Source organism: Triticum urartu, chromosome 4A (assembly GCF_056163025.1).
Source record: "Triticum urartu cultivar PI428250 chromosome 4A, HENAU_Tu73, whole genome shotgun sequence".
NCBI classification, from domain to species: Eukaryota; Viridiplantae; Streptophyta; class Magnoliopsida; order Poales; family Poaceae; genus Triticum; species Triticum urartu.
Genome location: NC_141876.1, coordinates 270,344,490 through 270,360,751, shown reverse-complemented (window position 1 = coordinate 270,360,751; position 16,262 = coordinate 270,344,490). Strand labels below are relative to the sequence as shown.

Here is a 16,262-nt window from a genome sequence, read left to right as displayed (position 1 = left end):
GGTTGGGCTTGTTCCCGGTGATTATCTCATATGGAGTCTTGTTAAACCTTTGCGGAGGTAGAGCCGATTTGATGCATGACACACGGTGTTGATGGCTTCGGCCCAAAAGTTGTATGGAGACTTGAACTCCGCCACCATGATCCTTGCCGCATCCATCAACACCCGGTTCTTCCTCTCTGCTACACCATTTTGTTGAGGGGTGTAAGGTGCGGAATATTGATGCTTGATCCCCTCATCACTAAGAAACTCATCCAAGGTGTAGTTCTTGAACTCGGTGCCGTTGTCACTTCTTATTGTCATGATCTTTGCATTGTGTTGACGTTGAGCTTCATTTGCAAAGTCAATGACGGTTTGTTGGGTCTCACTCTTCCTCTTGAAGAAATATACCCAAGTGTATCTCGAATAATCATCCACAATCACCAAGCAATACTTCCTACCCCCAAGACTATCAAAAGATGGAGGCCCAAAGCGATCCATGTGAAGGAGCTCCAAAGGCCTCTTTGAGTAAATGATAGTCATGGGAGGGTGAGCCTTTTCATGTAGCTTTCCTTCGATACAAGCACTGCAAGCATGATCTTTGACAAAACTAACATGTGTTAGTCCACGGACATGGTCCCCTTGAGAAGACTTTGCAAAGATCTCATATTGACATGGGTTGGACGACGATGCCAAAGCCATCCCACGTCAACTTTAGCCATTAGGCATGTCGCGGTCTTAGTGAGTCGCTCTGAAAAGTTAATCACATAGAGACCGTTTTCGACATGCCCAACAAAGTCTACTTTAAGAGTCTTGCTCCATAAGAGGGCCACGGTATCAAAATCAAAGAAGGTGGCGAAACCCATGAGTGCTAGTTGACGAACGGAAAGTAAATTGTATGCAAGGGACTCAACAAGCATGACCTTCTCGATCGTAAGATCATGAGAAATGACAACCTTGCTGAGTCCCAATACCTTAGAGGACGAGGCGTCACCCCACTCGACGTTGGTGGGCATGGATGGAATATTTTGCACGTCCACCACTAAGTCCTTACTTCCGATCATATGATTAGTAGCTCCACTATCGAGCAACCATGATCCCCCACCGTAAGCAAACACCTACAAGAGATCAATGCTTGGTTTTAGGTACCCATTTTGTAATGGGTCCTTTGATGTTAGTAACAAGGGTCTTAGGAACCCAAATAGACCATTCAATGTACTCATAAGGAGAACCAACAAATTTGGCATAAACATGCCCATCACTAGCATGGCACAACACATAAGAAGGGTTAAAGTCGCCGGCTTTGTTGGGAAGGGAAGCTTTGCCCTTCTTGGCATCACTACCCCTCACAGTGTTCTTCTCCTTCTCCTTAGTCACAGTGTTCTTCTCCTTCTCCTTAGTAGCACCCTCTCCCTCCTTCACAAAGGTTTGCTTGAGAGGAGGAGGTCGTTTGGCCTTGTCATTCTCCTTCTTGTTCTTGGACTTGGGCACGTACCCAATCCCTTATTTGGCCACAACTTCCTTTTGGTTGCTCAAAAGGTCGTTGAGGTTCTTCTCGCCTTGTATGCAAGAGACAAGACCTTTCTCAAGTTGCACCTTCAACTTAGCATTCTCCTCAACAAGATGCACATGCTCACAACATGGGTTAGTAGCATTTGCATTATCAATTAACATCATACGAGGAAAAGTGGCTTTCTCCTTGGTTAGCTTTACTTGAAGTTGATCATGAGACTCTTTGAGGCTAGCATGAGCACCCTTCAAGACCTTGTGAGCCTTGTCAAGTAAGTCAAACTCCTCTTTGAGTCTAGTAAGATCAACCCCAAGCTTGGCCTTCTCGGAGTTTAGCACACGAGAAACAACAAGAGCATGATCAAAATCTTTCTTTAACTTAGCGTGATCAACGTTGTGTGACTCCTCAAAAGTCAAACGAAGACCACGCTCTTCCTCAAGAGCATTGGAAAGATCCGAAATCTCATCGGCATAGTCACGACTATGCCCCTCCATCTTGGAGATAGTATCTTCGTGAGCCTCGATCATGTCATTGGCTTCACCAAGTTGTTCCAAGAGAGCAACGAAATGCTTTTTGAATTTACCCTTGAGTTTACCCATAAAGGACTCAAACTCATTTTCCTCCACATTAGATCCCTCATATTCATCAATGCAATCCATCAAGGAAGGATTATTAATGATGGTAGTTTTGATGTTGGGGGTTACCTTGTTGGTGGCTTTAGCCATGAGGCACTTGGCGGTGATGTTCTCATTAGGTGAGTTGAAGAGAGACACTTGTGGAGTTGTTGCAATGGCAACGGAGGCCATGGCAACTGACTCACCATCTTCATCATCATCATGGTACTCTTCTTGAACCACCAACGCCTTGTGATAAGTCTTCTTGGTGAAGTTGCTCTTGTTTGGGAAAGGCTCGGCTTTGTCCTTTCGGATGAGCTTGCCACCATTGTCTTCCCTCTTCTCATACGGGCATTCCGCAATAAAATGGCTCACATTGCCACAATTATAGCAAGTCTCACACGTTTCTTGCTCTTCGTGCCACTTGAGTTGTTCTTCTTGAAGTTTGGCCTTGAGTTTTTCTTGCTCCAAAATTGCCTTGAAGCAAGTGCCATGTGTTCATGATAGGCATACTTTGTATCTTCGGGGTTGCTTTCCTCTTCTTCCTCCTCTTCTTCCTCTTCTTCTTCTTCAACACAAACCTTGGCCTTCAATGCAAGGTTGGGCTTATTTTCCCTTTGAGAGCGAAGCACCGCATTGTCGGCGGTCTTGTCCAAGATGCTCATAGCCACAAACTCATCCAACACTTCACTTGAGGACAAGGTGTGGAAGTCTGGCCTTTGACCAATGACGGAGGACATGGCCTTGTGGTAAGGCATCATTGCCTTGAGGAATTTGCGCTTGATCCAATTGTCATCCATGTCCTTGCTCCCATGATCTTGGAGTGAAACCGCAAGTTAGGGCCGGAGGTGAGGAAGGTCTTCGGGTGGAATTGCATCTTGGATGATGAAGAGAGCATTCTCATTGAATTGATTATCCGCGGCTTCTCTTGGAGTGAAGTTTGCTTCGGTCATGTGGATAGAAACCTTCTTCAATGATTCTCCAAAGATTAGTATACACATGATTTAAATGACGCTTAAACCGATAGACCCAAGAATCAAAGTCCTCATTTTCACAATCTTAGGGGGAGGACCGGCATGATTCAAATGAGTGGAAGGAATCAGTCCACCATAAACAAGTGGAGGTTCCACATGGGCAAAGATGTCGGTGCCATTTTTACCACTAGAAGAAGGAGCCTTTTCGCTTGTAGCTTCCCCTTTGTCGGAGTTAGCATCCGTCACCTTGTTAGTGGGATCACCCACTTTCAACGGTGCAATGGATAGTTTAAGCCCTTCAATGCATTTAGTAAACATGCTTTCAACCTCGGTCGTCATGGAGGTTTTCAATGTCTCCAAGGCCACATTGAATTCCTCATGAGAGACCGAGGTTCCCCCATCTCCCATAGACGAGACTAGATTTGCACCGGAGTGCTCCTCCACACCGTCTACGATGTCAACCATACTCTTTGGATGGCAAAGTCCTTAAAAAGAGACGAGGCTCTGATATCAATTGAAAGGATCGATATAGTTGACTAGAGGGGGGTGAATAGGCAACTAACAATTTTTAACTTTTCTTTACCAAATTAAACTTTGCATCAAAGTAGGTTGTCTAGACAAGCAACTATGTGAGCAACCTATATGATGCAACAACAACAAGCACACAAGCAAGCAAGGGAAATAACACAAATAAGCTTGCACAAGTAAATGTACGAGATAACCAGGAGTGGAGCCGGTGGAGACGAGGATGTGTTGCCGAAGTTCCTTCCTTTTGTGGGGAAGTACGTCTCCGTTGGAGCGGTGTGGGGGCACAATGCTCCCTAAGAAGTCACTAGGGCCACCGTATTCTCCTCACGCCCTCACACAATGCAAGATGTCGTGATTCCACTATTGGTGCCCTTGGAGGCGACGACCGGACCTTTACAAACAAGGTTGGGGCAATATCCACAACTTAATCGGAGGCTCCCAACAACACCACGAAGCTTCACCACAATGGAATATGGCTCTGCGGTGACCTCAACCGTCTAGGGTGCTCAAACACCCAAGAGTAACAAGATCCGCAAGGGATTAGTGGGGGGAATCGAATTTCTCTTGGTGGAAGTGTAGATCGAGGCCTTCTCAACCAATCCCTAGAAAATCAACAAGTTTGATTGGCCAGGGAGAGAGATTGGGCGAAAATGGAGCTTGGAGCAACAATGGAGCTTAGGGTTGGAAGAGGTAGTCAACTCGGAGAAGAAGATACCCCTTATATAGTGGAGAGACAAATCCAACAGTTATCCACTTAACCAGCCCGCGACATGCGGTACTACCGCGCCAACCAAGCGATACTACCGCAAGGGCTCACGGTACTACCGCAACGAACCGCGGTACTACCGTGGCCACGGCAGGAGCTAGCCCAGGCCTATAGCAACGACGCTGAAGCGGTACTGTAGCTCGCACGGTACTACCGCACCCCCTTGCGGTACTACTGCAAGGCAGGGTTGGACCAGCCTGGGAAGGCCGTGGACAAAAAGAAACGTCCGTGGCCCGTTCCGCTGATTTACAAATAGTGCAAAAATACGACACGGTACTACCGCTGAAGGCAAGCGATACTACCGCGCAGGGAGCGGATGTAAAAAATTACATCCGTCCCTACTTCCGCTCATGGCGCTGTGCCGGACCAGGACTCACGGTACTACGACTCCCAAGGAGCGGTACTACTGTGGCCTCCTGCGGTACTACCGCAAAGGCTTGCGGTACTACCACAGGGGCCTGCGGTACTACCGCTCCTAGGAGCAGTACTACCGCAAGCCCCAGAACAGCAACACTAGGAATTCTTCTTTTTGCACAAACTCGAAGAAACGGAGGATTCTCCAAAGTGCTAAGGTAAAGGCGGTGCAAAGAGGAGTAAACGTGTACGTGACGATTCCACCCAAACCTTTCCAAAGCGAACCCCCTCTTAATAGTACGGCTTTCCTACGACTAAAATCCATCAAAAAAGGAACGTAGAAAAACGCCATCTTCAATAATCTTTGAGGGGCTCCTAACCGTCTTGTGTCTAGTCATGAAATATCTGAAATACTCGAGACACACGATTAGTCCGCAAATGCATTGTCATCAATCACCAAAACACCTTACGGATAAATATGCCCTTACAGAAGGTATATCTTTAGATCTTGCAATCAAATCTTTTTGTTTCTTGTTTTATCACTAGTTTAGTTTATAAAATAAAACTACAAAAAATGGAATTAAGGGTGCCTCATATGCTTCATCTTTTTAATATCTTTCGTGAAAATAAGGATTCCGATAATTGTGCCAAAGTGTTAGAAGAAGAATGCATTAAAATGTCTGGCACAAAATATTTGAATGATGAGCATGATTGCAATGTTGTTAGTATAAATTCTTTGAATACCCATGATGCTAATGATATGCAAAGCCACAAGCTTGGGGATGCTATGTTTGATGAAGATGATATTTTTTGTCCCCCAAGTTTTGATGAGCAAATTTATTATGATGAAAGCATCCCTCCTATCTATGATGATTATTGTGATGACACATATGCTATAAAGAATAATGATATCCATGAAACTTGTCATCATGATTTTAACTTCCAATTGGATTATGTCTCACATGATAGTTATTTTGTTGAGTTTGCTCCCACTACTATTCATGAGAAGAAATTTGCTTATGTGGAGAGTAATAAAAATTCTATGCTTGTAGATCATGAAACTACTGAAAATTTGCTTATGGTTATATTGTTGAATTCATTCATGATACTACTGAAAATTATTATGAAGGAGGAACGTATGCTTGTAGGAATTGCAATAATATCAAGTTCCATCTCTATGTGTTGAAAATCTTGAAGCTATGCTTGTTTTGCTTTCCTTTGCTAGTTGATTCTTATTCTCATAAGTTGTTTGCTCACAAAATCTCTATTCATAGGAAGTGGGTTAGATTTAAATGTGCTAGTAATATTCTTCATGATGCTCTCTTTATGTTTCAATTCTTATCTTTTATGTGAGCATCATTGAAATCATCATGCCTAGCTAGGGGCGTTAAACGATAGCGCTTGTTGGGAGGCAACCCAATTTTTTTTCACTTTTTGTTTCTATTTAGTAATAAATAATTTATCTAGCCTATGTTATGATTGTGTTTTTTATGTTTTAATTAGTGTTTATGCCAAGTAAAGCCTTTAGGATCCTCTTGGGTGATTGTTGTTTGAACTTGCTGATAAAAACAGAAAGTATGCGCTCACGAGAATAATTTTCATTTTTTACCAGACAGCGATAAAATACCAATTCCAACTGCAGTAGATCAATATACAAATTTCCTGGTCGTCCTAATTTATCAGAATTTTTGGAGTTACAGAAGTATTCTAAACCTACTGATTGCTACAGATTGTTCTGTTTTTGACAGATTCTGTTTTCATTGTGTTGTTTGCTTATTTTGATGAACCTATGAGTAGTATCAGAAGGTATGGACCATAGAGAAGTTGAAATACAATAGATATTACACAAATATGAATTTAGAATGAGTTCACAACAGTACCTAAGTGTGATTTATTTTCTTATACTAACAGAGCTTACAAGTTTTCTGTTAAGTTTTGTGTTGTGAAGTTTTCAAGTTTTGGGTAAAGATTCGATGGACTATGAAATAAGGAGTGGCAAGAGCCTAAGCTTGGGGATGCCCAAGGCACCCCAAGGTAATATTTAAGGACAACCAAGAGCCTAAGCTTGGGAATGCCCGGATGGCATCCCCTCTTTCGTCTTCGTCTATCGGTAACTTTACTTGGAGCTATATTTTTATTCACCACATGATATGTGCTTTGCTTGGAGCGTCATTTTATTTTATTTTATTTTGATTTTTGTTTGAATAATATCCCAAGATCTGGAATTCTTAAATGTTAGAGAGTCTTCACATAGTTACATAATTATTCAACTACTCATTGATCTTCAATTATATTTTTCGGAGTAGTTTGTCGTTTGCTCTAGTGCTTCACTTATATCTTTTTAGAGCATGGTGGTGGTTTTATTTTATAGAAATTATTGATCTCTCATGATTCACTTATATTATTTGAGAGTCTTTAGAACAGTATGGTAATTTGCTTGGGTTATAAAATTAGTCCTACTATGATGGGCATTCAAGATGGGTATAATAAAAACTTTCATATAAGTAACTTTCATATAAGTGCATTGAATACTATGAGAAGTTTGATACTTGATGATTGTTTTGAGATATGAAGATGGTGATATTAAAGTCATGCTAGTTGAATAGTTGTGAATTTAAGAGATATTTTTGTTAAAGTTTGTGATTCCCGTAGCATGCATGTATGGTGAACCGTTATGTGATGAAGTCAGAGCATGATTTATTTATTGATTGTCTTCCTTATGAGTGGCGGTCGGGGACGAGCGATGGTCTTTTCCTACCAATCTACCCCCTAGGAGCATGCGTGTAGTACTTCGTTTCGGTAACTAATAGATTTTTGCAATAAGTATGTGAGTTCTTTATTACGAATGTTGAGTCCATGAATTATACGTACTCTGACCCTTCCACCATTGCTAGCCTCTCTAATATCGCGCACCTTTTGCCGGTATCATACACCCACCATATACCTTCCTCAAAACAGCCACCATACCTACCTAGCATGGCATTTCCATAGCCATTCTGAGATATATTGCCATGCAACTTTCCACCGTTCCGTTCATTATGACACGCTTCATCATTGTCATATTGCTTTGCATGATCATGTAGTTGACATTGTATTTGTGGCAAAGCCACCGTTCATAATTCTTTCATACATGTCACTCATGAGTCATTGCACATCCCGATACACCGCCGGAGGCATTCATATAGAGTCATATTTTGTTCGAAGTATCGAGTTGTAATTCTTGAGTTGTAAGTAAATAAAAATGTGATGATCATCATTATTAGAGCATTGTCCCATGTGAGGAAAGGATGATGGAGACTATGATTCCCCCACAAGTCGGGATGAGATTCCGGACGAAAAAAGAAAAGAAAAAAAGAGGCCATAAAAAAGAGAAGGCCCAGAAAACACACAAAAAAACAAAAAAAAAGAAAAAGAGAGAAGGGGCAGTGCTACTATCTCTTATGTTGTCACTTTCATATACTAGTGGGAATCTTTCATTATAGAACTTGGCTGGTATATTCCAATGATGGGCTTCCTCAAAGTTCCCTAGATCTTCGTGAGCAAGCAAGTTGGATGCACACCCACTTAGTTTCCTTTTAAGCTTTCGTACACTTATAACTCTAGTGCATCCGTTGCATGGCAATCCCTACTCACTCACATTGATATCTATTGATGGGCATCTCCATAGCCCGTTGATACGCCTAGTTGATGTGAGACTATCTTCTCCTTTTTGTCTTCTCCACAACCCTGATATGGCGTCTTTGCACCGGACTTCGCCGCCTCCCGCCTTCAACCTCTCGCCGTGGTCAGCCGCGATTCTTCCATGCTCGACGCTCGCCTTCCTGCCTCCCGCAGGCCCACCTACCACGCCCTCCACCTCCGTCGCCTCCCCTGCTGGGGACGCCTCACCAGTGCTCCTCGCTGGTGCCTGCCGGCACCGCTCTGCCGGCGGGATTCACGTCTTCCACCTCTGCTGCCGCCCGTTCTGTCGTTGCCGTGCTCCTCCCCGCGCTCGCCATAACGAAGGTGGCGTCGTGGCTCCTACTTCTTGGGAGCCCTCCACCTCCCAGATCCCCCGGTGGGTTGTTGCTGTCTCGCGAACTTACCTGCAGGGGCGCCATGCCAGTGCTCCTCACTGGTGTCCTCGCGTCAAGGGTGCCTGCTGGCATCGCTGCCGATTGGATTCACCTGGATCTGGGGCCGTCCATTCCAGCGCTGCCCGATGCTTTGGGCGGTTGCTCTGCATCCTGTCGGGGGGAGGTTGTGACAGGGGTTTGGGGAGAAATCCATGGTCGGCCAACTGCTGCTGGTCGAGACAGTGACGGCGCTTCCTGTCGTTTCCATCTTGATGGTGTTGTCTTCATCCTCCGGTCTTGTGATGTTTTGGGTGTGCTCTCTGGAGTTCTATGCTTGGTTATGCCCTTCGACTATGCCGATGGCACACAGGTGCCGTGGTGTCGTCTAGGCCCGGAGTGACTGTTCGAACGTACCCCATGACACAGGTGGTGTCGTGACGTTGTGCAGTCTTGGTTGCCCGATGCTTTTCGATTGAGTTGATGGTGCAGTGTCATGGTTTAGTCTTGGCTCGCCGCTGCAGTTCGAGCACCCGTGGTGCCCCCTTGTGTGATGTTTTGGGTGTGCTCTGTGGAGTTCTATGCTTAGTGATGCCCTTCAACTACACCGGTGGTGCACAGGTGTCGTGGCGTCGTCTTGGCCCGGTGTGACTGTTCAAATGTACCCCATGACACGGGTGGTGTCATGGCGTTGTGCAGTCTTGGTTGCCCGGTACTTTTCGATTGCGTCAACGGTGCAGCGTCATGGTTTAGTCTCGGCTCGCCGCTGCAGTTCGAGCGTCCCATGGCACCCCTTGTTGTGTTGTGTCCCCCTCGCCATGGGTTGTCTTTGTGTTATTTTTGCTTTATTTCTCCTTCTTGTGTCCCTTGTACTTCTGGTTCACTTGAATCCTATCTTGTATTAGGCTGCAAAGCCTATAGGCAACAAATGAATACTATTCAGGTGGGGAGGAATACCCCCCCCCCCCCCGGCGGTGAAAATTCAAAAAAAGTGTATTTTGATTGAAACATGAGACCCATAGCAACAGTAATCCCGTTAACATGGTAAATTACTCATATTGTAGACCAACTATGTAAAACCATCAATTCTAGATGTTATAATACCATACTAATTACTGAAGATTATAAAACCTTCTATGGTCAAATGTTGGACTTACAGTCATTTCTACTAATAAAATCTAAACGGTATCATTTTTGCAATGAAGCGAATCAAAATTGCAAATTCTGTAAACAATCCCCACGATCACAAGAAAAATTTTTGCATCGCATTATTTCCTCGAACATACTTAGCTTGCTAGCACGGAGATCTAGTAGTTCTATTTGAGTCATTTCAGCATCCTCTCATTTTTTTCCACTCTTTCTTCTAATAAATTATCAAAGTCAGAACCGTCATTGAGAAAAACCTATACATCAGAATTTTTCAGTATCAGACCAACAAGGCATCATGCAAGATAACAAAAATCCTTTCAGTTCTATCACGTGCATTCAGAAAATATGTATTGCTTGGTAATATAAAAGAGGTTCTGGACACATACTCCTTAGCTTCTTCTAAGCATCAGCAGAAGCATGTTTGTTTGCAATTGACATATGAGGAAGAAAGAAGGCCATTTAGAATGGATACTGCTTACTTCGACTTAATGAAGTTTTAGCGCTATTTCTCTAGCCCATGCTGCTTTATTGGCAAAGGTTGTTTGAATTATCAGAAGTGTCATATGTCCAGTCTTAGATCCTGCAAATAATAGCTGCATTGTGAAGTATGAAGTTTAACCTGGACACATAGGTCAAAGACATCGGCAAAACAAGCAGTCAAAACTTAGAAGCAATAGACTAAAAGATTAGATACAATCACGGGCTAGAACAATACAAAATGCACCAAGAAATGATCTCATCATACCCTTAATGTCTTGCCATCAATTAAAAGGCATCAGACCACAAGATTAAATACACTCATGGTCAGAATGATACAAAATGCTCCAAGAGATCTCACATGCCCCCAATGGTTTCCATAAAAAAACAGCAAGACTAATCTTACAAAATTGCTTACGAGATAGACATAGGCACTAATGACACACTGCAAACACCATGTACAGGAAATGAGAAGGAATTTACTCTCGTAATATTCACTGTACCTCTGGAGAAGGCCTCTTGATAGTGTGCACCTTGATCTCTATGTACCTCATGTTGGATCCCTGTGCCCGCTAGTCCATCCTCACCATGATCTCGTCGCTAGCCTTGCTCATCCAGCTTACGACGATGATGCATGTGCAACCAGCGTATCACTCTGGCCGCGATATGCATATATACGAAAATAAAACGCAGTCATAGTGTAGAAATAATCTCCGCATTAGATCAGAATCAATGAGGAGATGATACATGTATTTTGTAGGGAAAAATTCCAGAAGGCATATCGTATTTTAGAGTAACTATTTGATAAACAAAGAAAAGCACATGCACTTTTTTGCATTGCCTTGCTTTGTCACACAGTAACAATCCTCAAATAGTGAGGACACTTGAGAAAAACACACATGCATTTTAGAAAGAGAAAGCAAGTGTCATTAGCATTGTGGCAGATTGTTAATCGAAAGGACAACAACAAAATTCTCAAGAACTAAAGGAAATTGGTGTGGCTCACATTTAGCTTTACTTGAAGACCATCCGCTAATGACCAGATTATAAAATACCAGCAGGTCCGTCTAGCTGGAACATTGGGTTCTCTGAACAAAGAAGAGGGCGATCCTTAGTAGCCTGGAAACTTCATTTTCAGTCCAAAAAGACATAGTAGTACAGTAACATTTGGAGCTGAAGCAATTTTTAAATAAGGAAAACTTCCTTTGATAATGTCCTTGTGGAATAATTGCAAATAATAATAATGGAAATCTTGTTAGGGTGTCGTACCATTAGCAATGCATATCTATGGTAAAGATTAAGGTAATCAAAAATAAAAAATGTAACCTTGGGGGGAAGATGAGCAATGGCAGCCTACACATGGAACATTGATCTAAAATGATGATATTGTGACTAACTCTAAATACATGAACTGCAATTAATATGTGAAATCCTAAATAATTAGCATCCTTGTCCATGACCTGCCCTCAGAGGCTCTTGTCCACGAGCTCCCATTCTAGCGGCCTATCCGCGTGGCTGACGCTCGGGAAGAAGCGGGACACAAGAGGGTCCCTTCTTCCGGTGGCTGGCATGGTGGATCCTCCTGACCTGACCCTTAGCTAGTCCACAACGGCTTCTTCCTCCACCCCTTCCGGTAGCCACTTCTACTGGATGGATCTGCCGCCTCCAGTGTCAAGGCAGATCACAAATAGAAACTGCAGCGGACTCTGCTGCCACCTTCTCCTCCCACCAAGTTTCACCTCCACCCACTCCTTCCTCGAGGCGCGACGATGTCGGTGCAGCCAGTTGCTCTCCCCCTGGCGACACGCTTTACATGGGAGAGGAAGTGAGAGAGAGGGAGGTTGCGTGCGTTGGCTACCTTCATGGCGACTTTGTACCACCATGGAATAATCCAGTTGGTGCCAAAGTGCGTGGTTCATCGAAGTCATTTATTACTGCAGTAAGTTCTTCAGGTTTGATCTGTTGAATGTAGAAACACACTGATCATAGGTCATAAGACTGATGCAATGTAATCTTTCAAAAAGAAAAAAAAAACAAGAATGATGTGTAACATAAAAGAGCAAAAGTTTGCCAACTGAACATACAAACTAATGGAGTCGCAAAAAAGAATATCGAGCAGTGGATCTTCCTTCCCCGTTCATTCACTAAAAAATATGTAGCCACGGTTTAATACAGTTTGAAATAGTAACAACACAAACAAACTTTATGCTCCCTGCAATCTGATGATCCAAGCCATATCTCTATAGGAATTACTTGTACCATTAAATCAATACTTCTAAATTTTGGTAATTGTATTTTTTTGGGCTAGCTGGAAAATCAACTTTCATCTGTATGGCCACATAGATATCACCCTGCAATGTGCTTCCATTAGTAAGTTACAGATGCTTATACCCCCCTCCAACCAGCAGCGTGCCTGTAGAACCAACCAACTACACGGGTACTTTGTGCATCGTAGATTACGGTTACAACAAGCAAGTAAAAAATGAATTCACCAACGCATCAGGCTTGCAGCCACTCGGACAAGCGAGATCTCAGTCAAGTCAAACATAGATCGACCAAGTAAATTAAGTAAAACAGAACAAGGAGTATCAATGGGAGCAGTAGATGTAGATAATTTAACGAAGAAGGAGGACCTCGGGGAAGGACTCGGACTGTGCCCAAGCAGTGCCATCATGGCCAAGGATGGGGCGGCGGTGAGGCGCTGGCCGTCGATGTCGCAGAGCAGCGGCTCGTCAACGTATGTCTGCCATGACATCCTTCTCGCTTGCTTGCCGGCTTTTTTCTCTCCCGAGATTTTGCCATCCCCTTCCTCCTCCTCCTCTGCAACAATCATGGCGGACGGGTGGAATAAGAAGATGAGATGGTTTGGGGGAGAAGCGGATCTGGGGAGGAGGCTTTCTCCAGTGGACAGCGTCGAAGTAGCTGGCATGGGCTGCGGCGGCGGCGCAACCCTAGGAGAAGAGGAAATGAGAGGTTGCGTGTGGAGAGAAAAATCTCTTCTGGACGAGGAAAAAGTCATCGAGAATTTACCCTGGGAGGTGTTAATTGAGCGACAATAAATTGCGATGTGGCACAGTATTTAAAAAAAAATCTATGATCACGCAAGATCTATCTAGAAGATGCATAGCAACAAAAAGGGAGAGTGTGTCTACGTACCCTCATAGACCAAAAGCGGAAGCGTTTATCAACGCGGTTGATGTAGTCGTACACCTTCACGATCCATCCCGATCAAGTACCGAACGTACGACACCTCCGTGTTCAGCACACGTTCAACTCGATGACGTCCTTGCCTTCTTGATCCAGCAAGAGGGGCGAAGTAGTAGATGAGTTCCGGCAGCACGATGGCGTGGTGACGGTGTTGGTGAAGAACAATCTCCGTAGGGCTTCACCTAAGCACTACGAAAACTATGATGGATGATAAACTAGGGGGGACGGGGTTGCCGGCACACAGCTTGGTGTTTCTTGATGTGTCTTGGGTGCTAGCCCTACCCCTCTATTTATACGTTGAGCCTTGGAGTCGAAACTTGGAGTAGAAGCCTACACAAAGTCAGTTTCACCTGAAAAGCAAGAGTCCTTCTCGGACTCCAGGGTTCCCGGCGTCTGGACCCAGACGCCAGGGACCGCGGCGTCTGGCTCCTAGACTCTCCAAAACTTCTTTTTGTGCTTTCCAAAAATCTTGTGGGCTTTCCCTTTGGCCCAAATAAAGTGTTCCCGTACCCAAACATTTCGGGAAACATCCGGAACCCCTTTCGGTGAATTCTGGAGCCCTTCTGGAGAACAAACACTATCATTCCATATATCAATCTTTATATACGGACCATTTCAGAGTTCCTCGTCATGTCCGTGATCTCATTCGGGACTCCGAACAATATTCGGTCACCAACATACATAACTCATATAATACTATATCGTCAATGAACGTTAAGTGTGCGGCCCTACGGGTTCGAGAACTATGTAGACATGACGAGACATCTCTCTGGTCAATAACCAATAGCAGAACCTGGATGCCCATATTGGCTCCTACATATTCTACGAAGATCTTTATCGGTCGAACTGCATAACAACATACCTTGTTCCCTTTGTCATCGGTATGTTACTTGCCCGAGATTCGATCGTCGGTATCATCATACCTAGTTCTATCTCGTTACCGGCAAGTCTCTTTACTCGTTCTGTAATGCAACATCCCGCAACTAACTTATTAGTCACATTGCTTGCAAGGCTTATAGTGATTTGCATTACCGAGAGGGCCCAGAGATACCTCTCCGACAATCGAAGTGACAAATCCTAATCTCAATCTATGCCAACTCAACAAACACCATCAGAGACACCTGTAGAGCATCTTTATAATCACCCAGTTACGTTGTGACGTTTGATAGCACACTAAGTGTTCCTCCGACATTTGGAAGTTGCATAATCTCATAGTCATAGGAACATGTATAAGTTATGAAGAAAGCAATAGCAATAAACTAAACAATCAAAGTGTTAAGCTAATGGATGGGTCAAGTCATTCTCTAATGATGTGATCCCGTTCATCAAATGACAACTCATGTCTATGGCTAGGAAACTTAACCATCTTTGATTAACGAGCTAGTCAAGTAGAGGCATACTAGTGACATTCTGTTTGTCAATGTATTCACACATGTACTAAGTTTCCGGTTAATACAATTCTAGCATGAATAATAAACATTTATCATGATATAACGAAATATAAATAACAACTTTATTATTGCCTCTAGGGCATATTTCCTTCAGTCTCCCACTTGCACTAGAGTCAATAATCTAGATTACATTGTAATGATTCTAACACCCATGGAGTCTTGGTGCTCATCATGTTTTGCTCGTGAGAGGGGCTTAGTTAACGGGTCCGCAACATTCAGATCCGTATGTATCTTGCAAATCTCTATGTCTCCCTCCTTGACTTGATCGCGGATGGAATTGAAGCGTCTCTTGATGTGCCTGGTTCTCTTGTGAAATCTGGATTCCTTTACCAAGGCAATTGCACTGGTATTGTCACAAAAGATTTTCATTGAACCCGATGCACTAGGTATGACACCTAGATCAGATATGAACTCCTTCATCCAGACTCCTTCATTTGCTGCTTCCAAAGCAGCTATGTATTCCGCTTCGCACGTAGATCCCACCACGACGCTTTGCTTAGAACTGCACCAACTGACAGCTCCACCATTCAATAAAAATATGTATCTGGTTTGTGACTTAGAGTCATCCGGATCAGTGTCAAAACTTGCATCGACGTAATCGTTTACGATGAGCTCCTTGTCACCTCCATAAACGAGAAACATATCCTTAGTCCTTTTCAGGTGTTTCAGGATGTTCTTGACCGCTGTCCAATGATCCACTCCTAGATTACTTTGGTACCTCCCTACTAAACTTATAGTAAGGCACACATCAGGTCTGGTACATAGCATTGCATACATGATAGAACCTATGGCCTTAGCATAGGGAATGACTTTCATTTTCTCTCTATCTTCTGAAGTGGTCGGGCATTGAGTCTGACTCAACTTCACACCTTATAACACAAGCAAGAACCCTTTCTTTGCTTGATCCATTTTGAACTTCTTCAAAACTTTATCAAGGTATGTGCTTTGTGAAAGTCCAATTAAGCGTCTCGATCTATCTCTATAGATCTTCATGCCCAATATATAAGCAGCTTCACCGAGGTCTATCATTGAAAAATTCTTATTCAAGTATCCTTTTATGCTATTCAGAAATTCAGTATCATTTCCGATCAACAATATGTCATCCACATATAATATCAGAAATGCTACAGAGCTTCCACTCACTTTCTTGTAAATACATGCTTCTCCAAAAGTCTGTATAAAACCATATGCTTTGATCACACTA

General features: G+C 43.5%; 1 protein-coding gene across 18 annotated transcripts in view; it reads right to left on the bottom strand.

Moving 5' to 3' along the window:
• LOC125514048 (serine/threonine-protein phosphatase 7 long form homolog) overlaps nucleotides 1–13,425 on the bottom strand; it is a 48,610-nt gene extending 35,185 nt beyond the window's left edge. For 2 of the 18 annotated variants that reach the window (XM_087518256.1, XM_087518258.1), the window contains exons 1-3: nucleotides 13,034–13,425; nucleotides 10,904–12,359; nucleotides 10,403–10,503 (exon numbers count right to left, since the gene is read on the bottom strand). The gene's annotated coding sequence lies outside the window, so the exon portion shown is untranslated. Of the gene's footprint in view, nucleotides 1–9,848; nucleotides 10,178–10,226; nucleotides 10,504–10,903 lie in introns of those variants that run through there. The other 16 variants (XM_087518253.1, XM_087518250.1, XM_087518252.1 and 13 more) reach the window with 16 other exon arrangements.
• Between the last annotated feature and the right edge of the window lie 2,837 nt (nucleotides 13,426–16,262).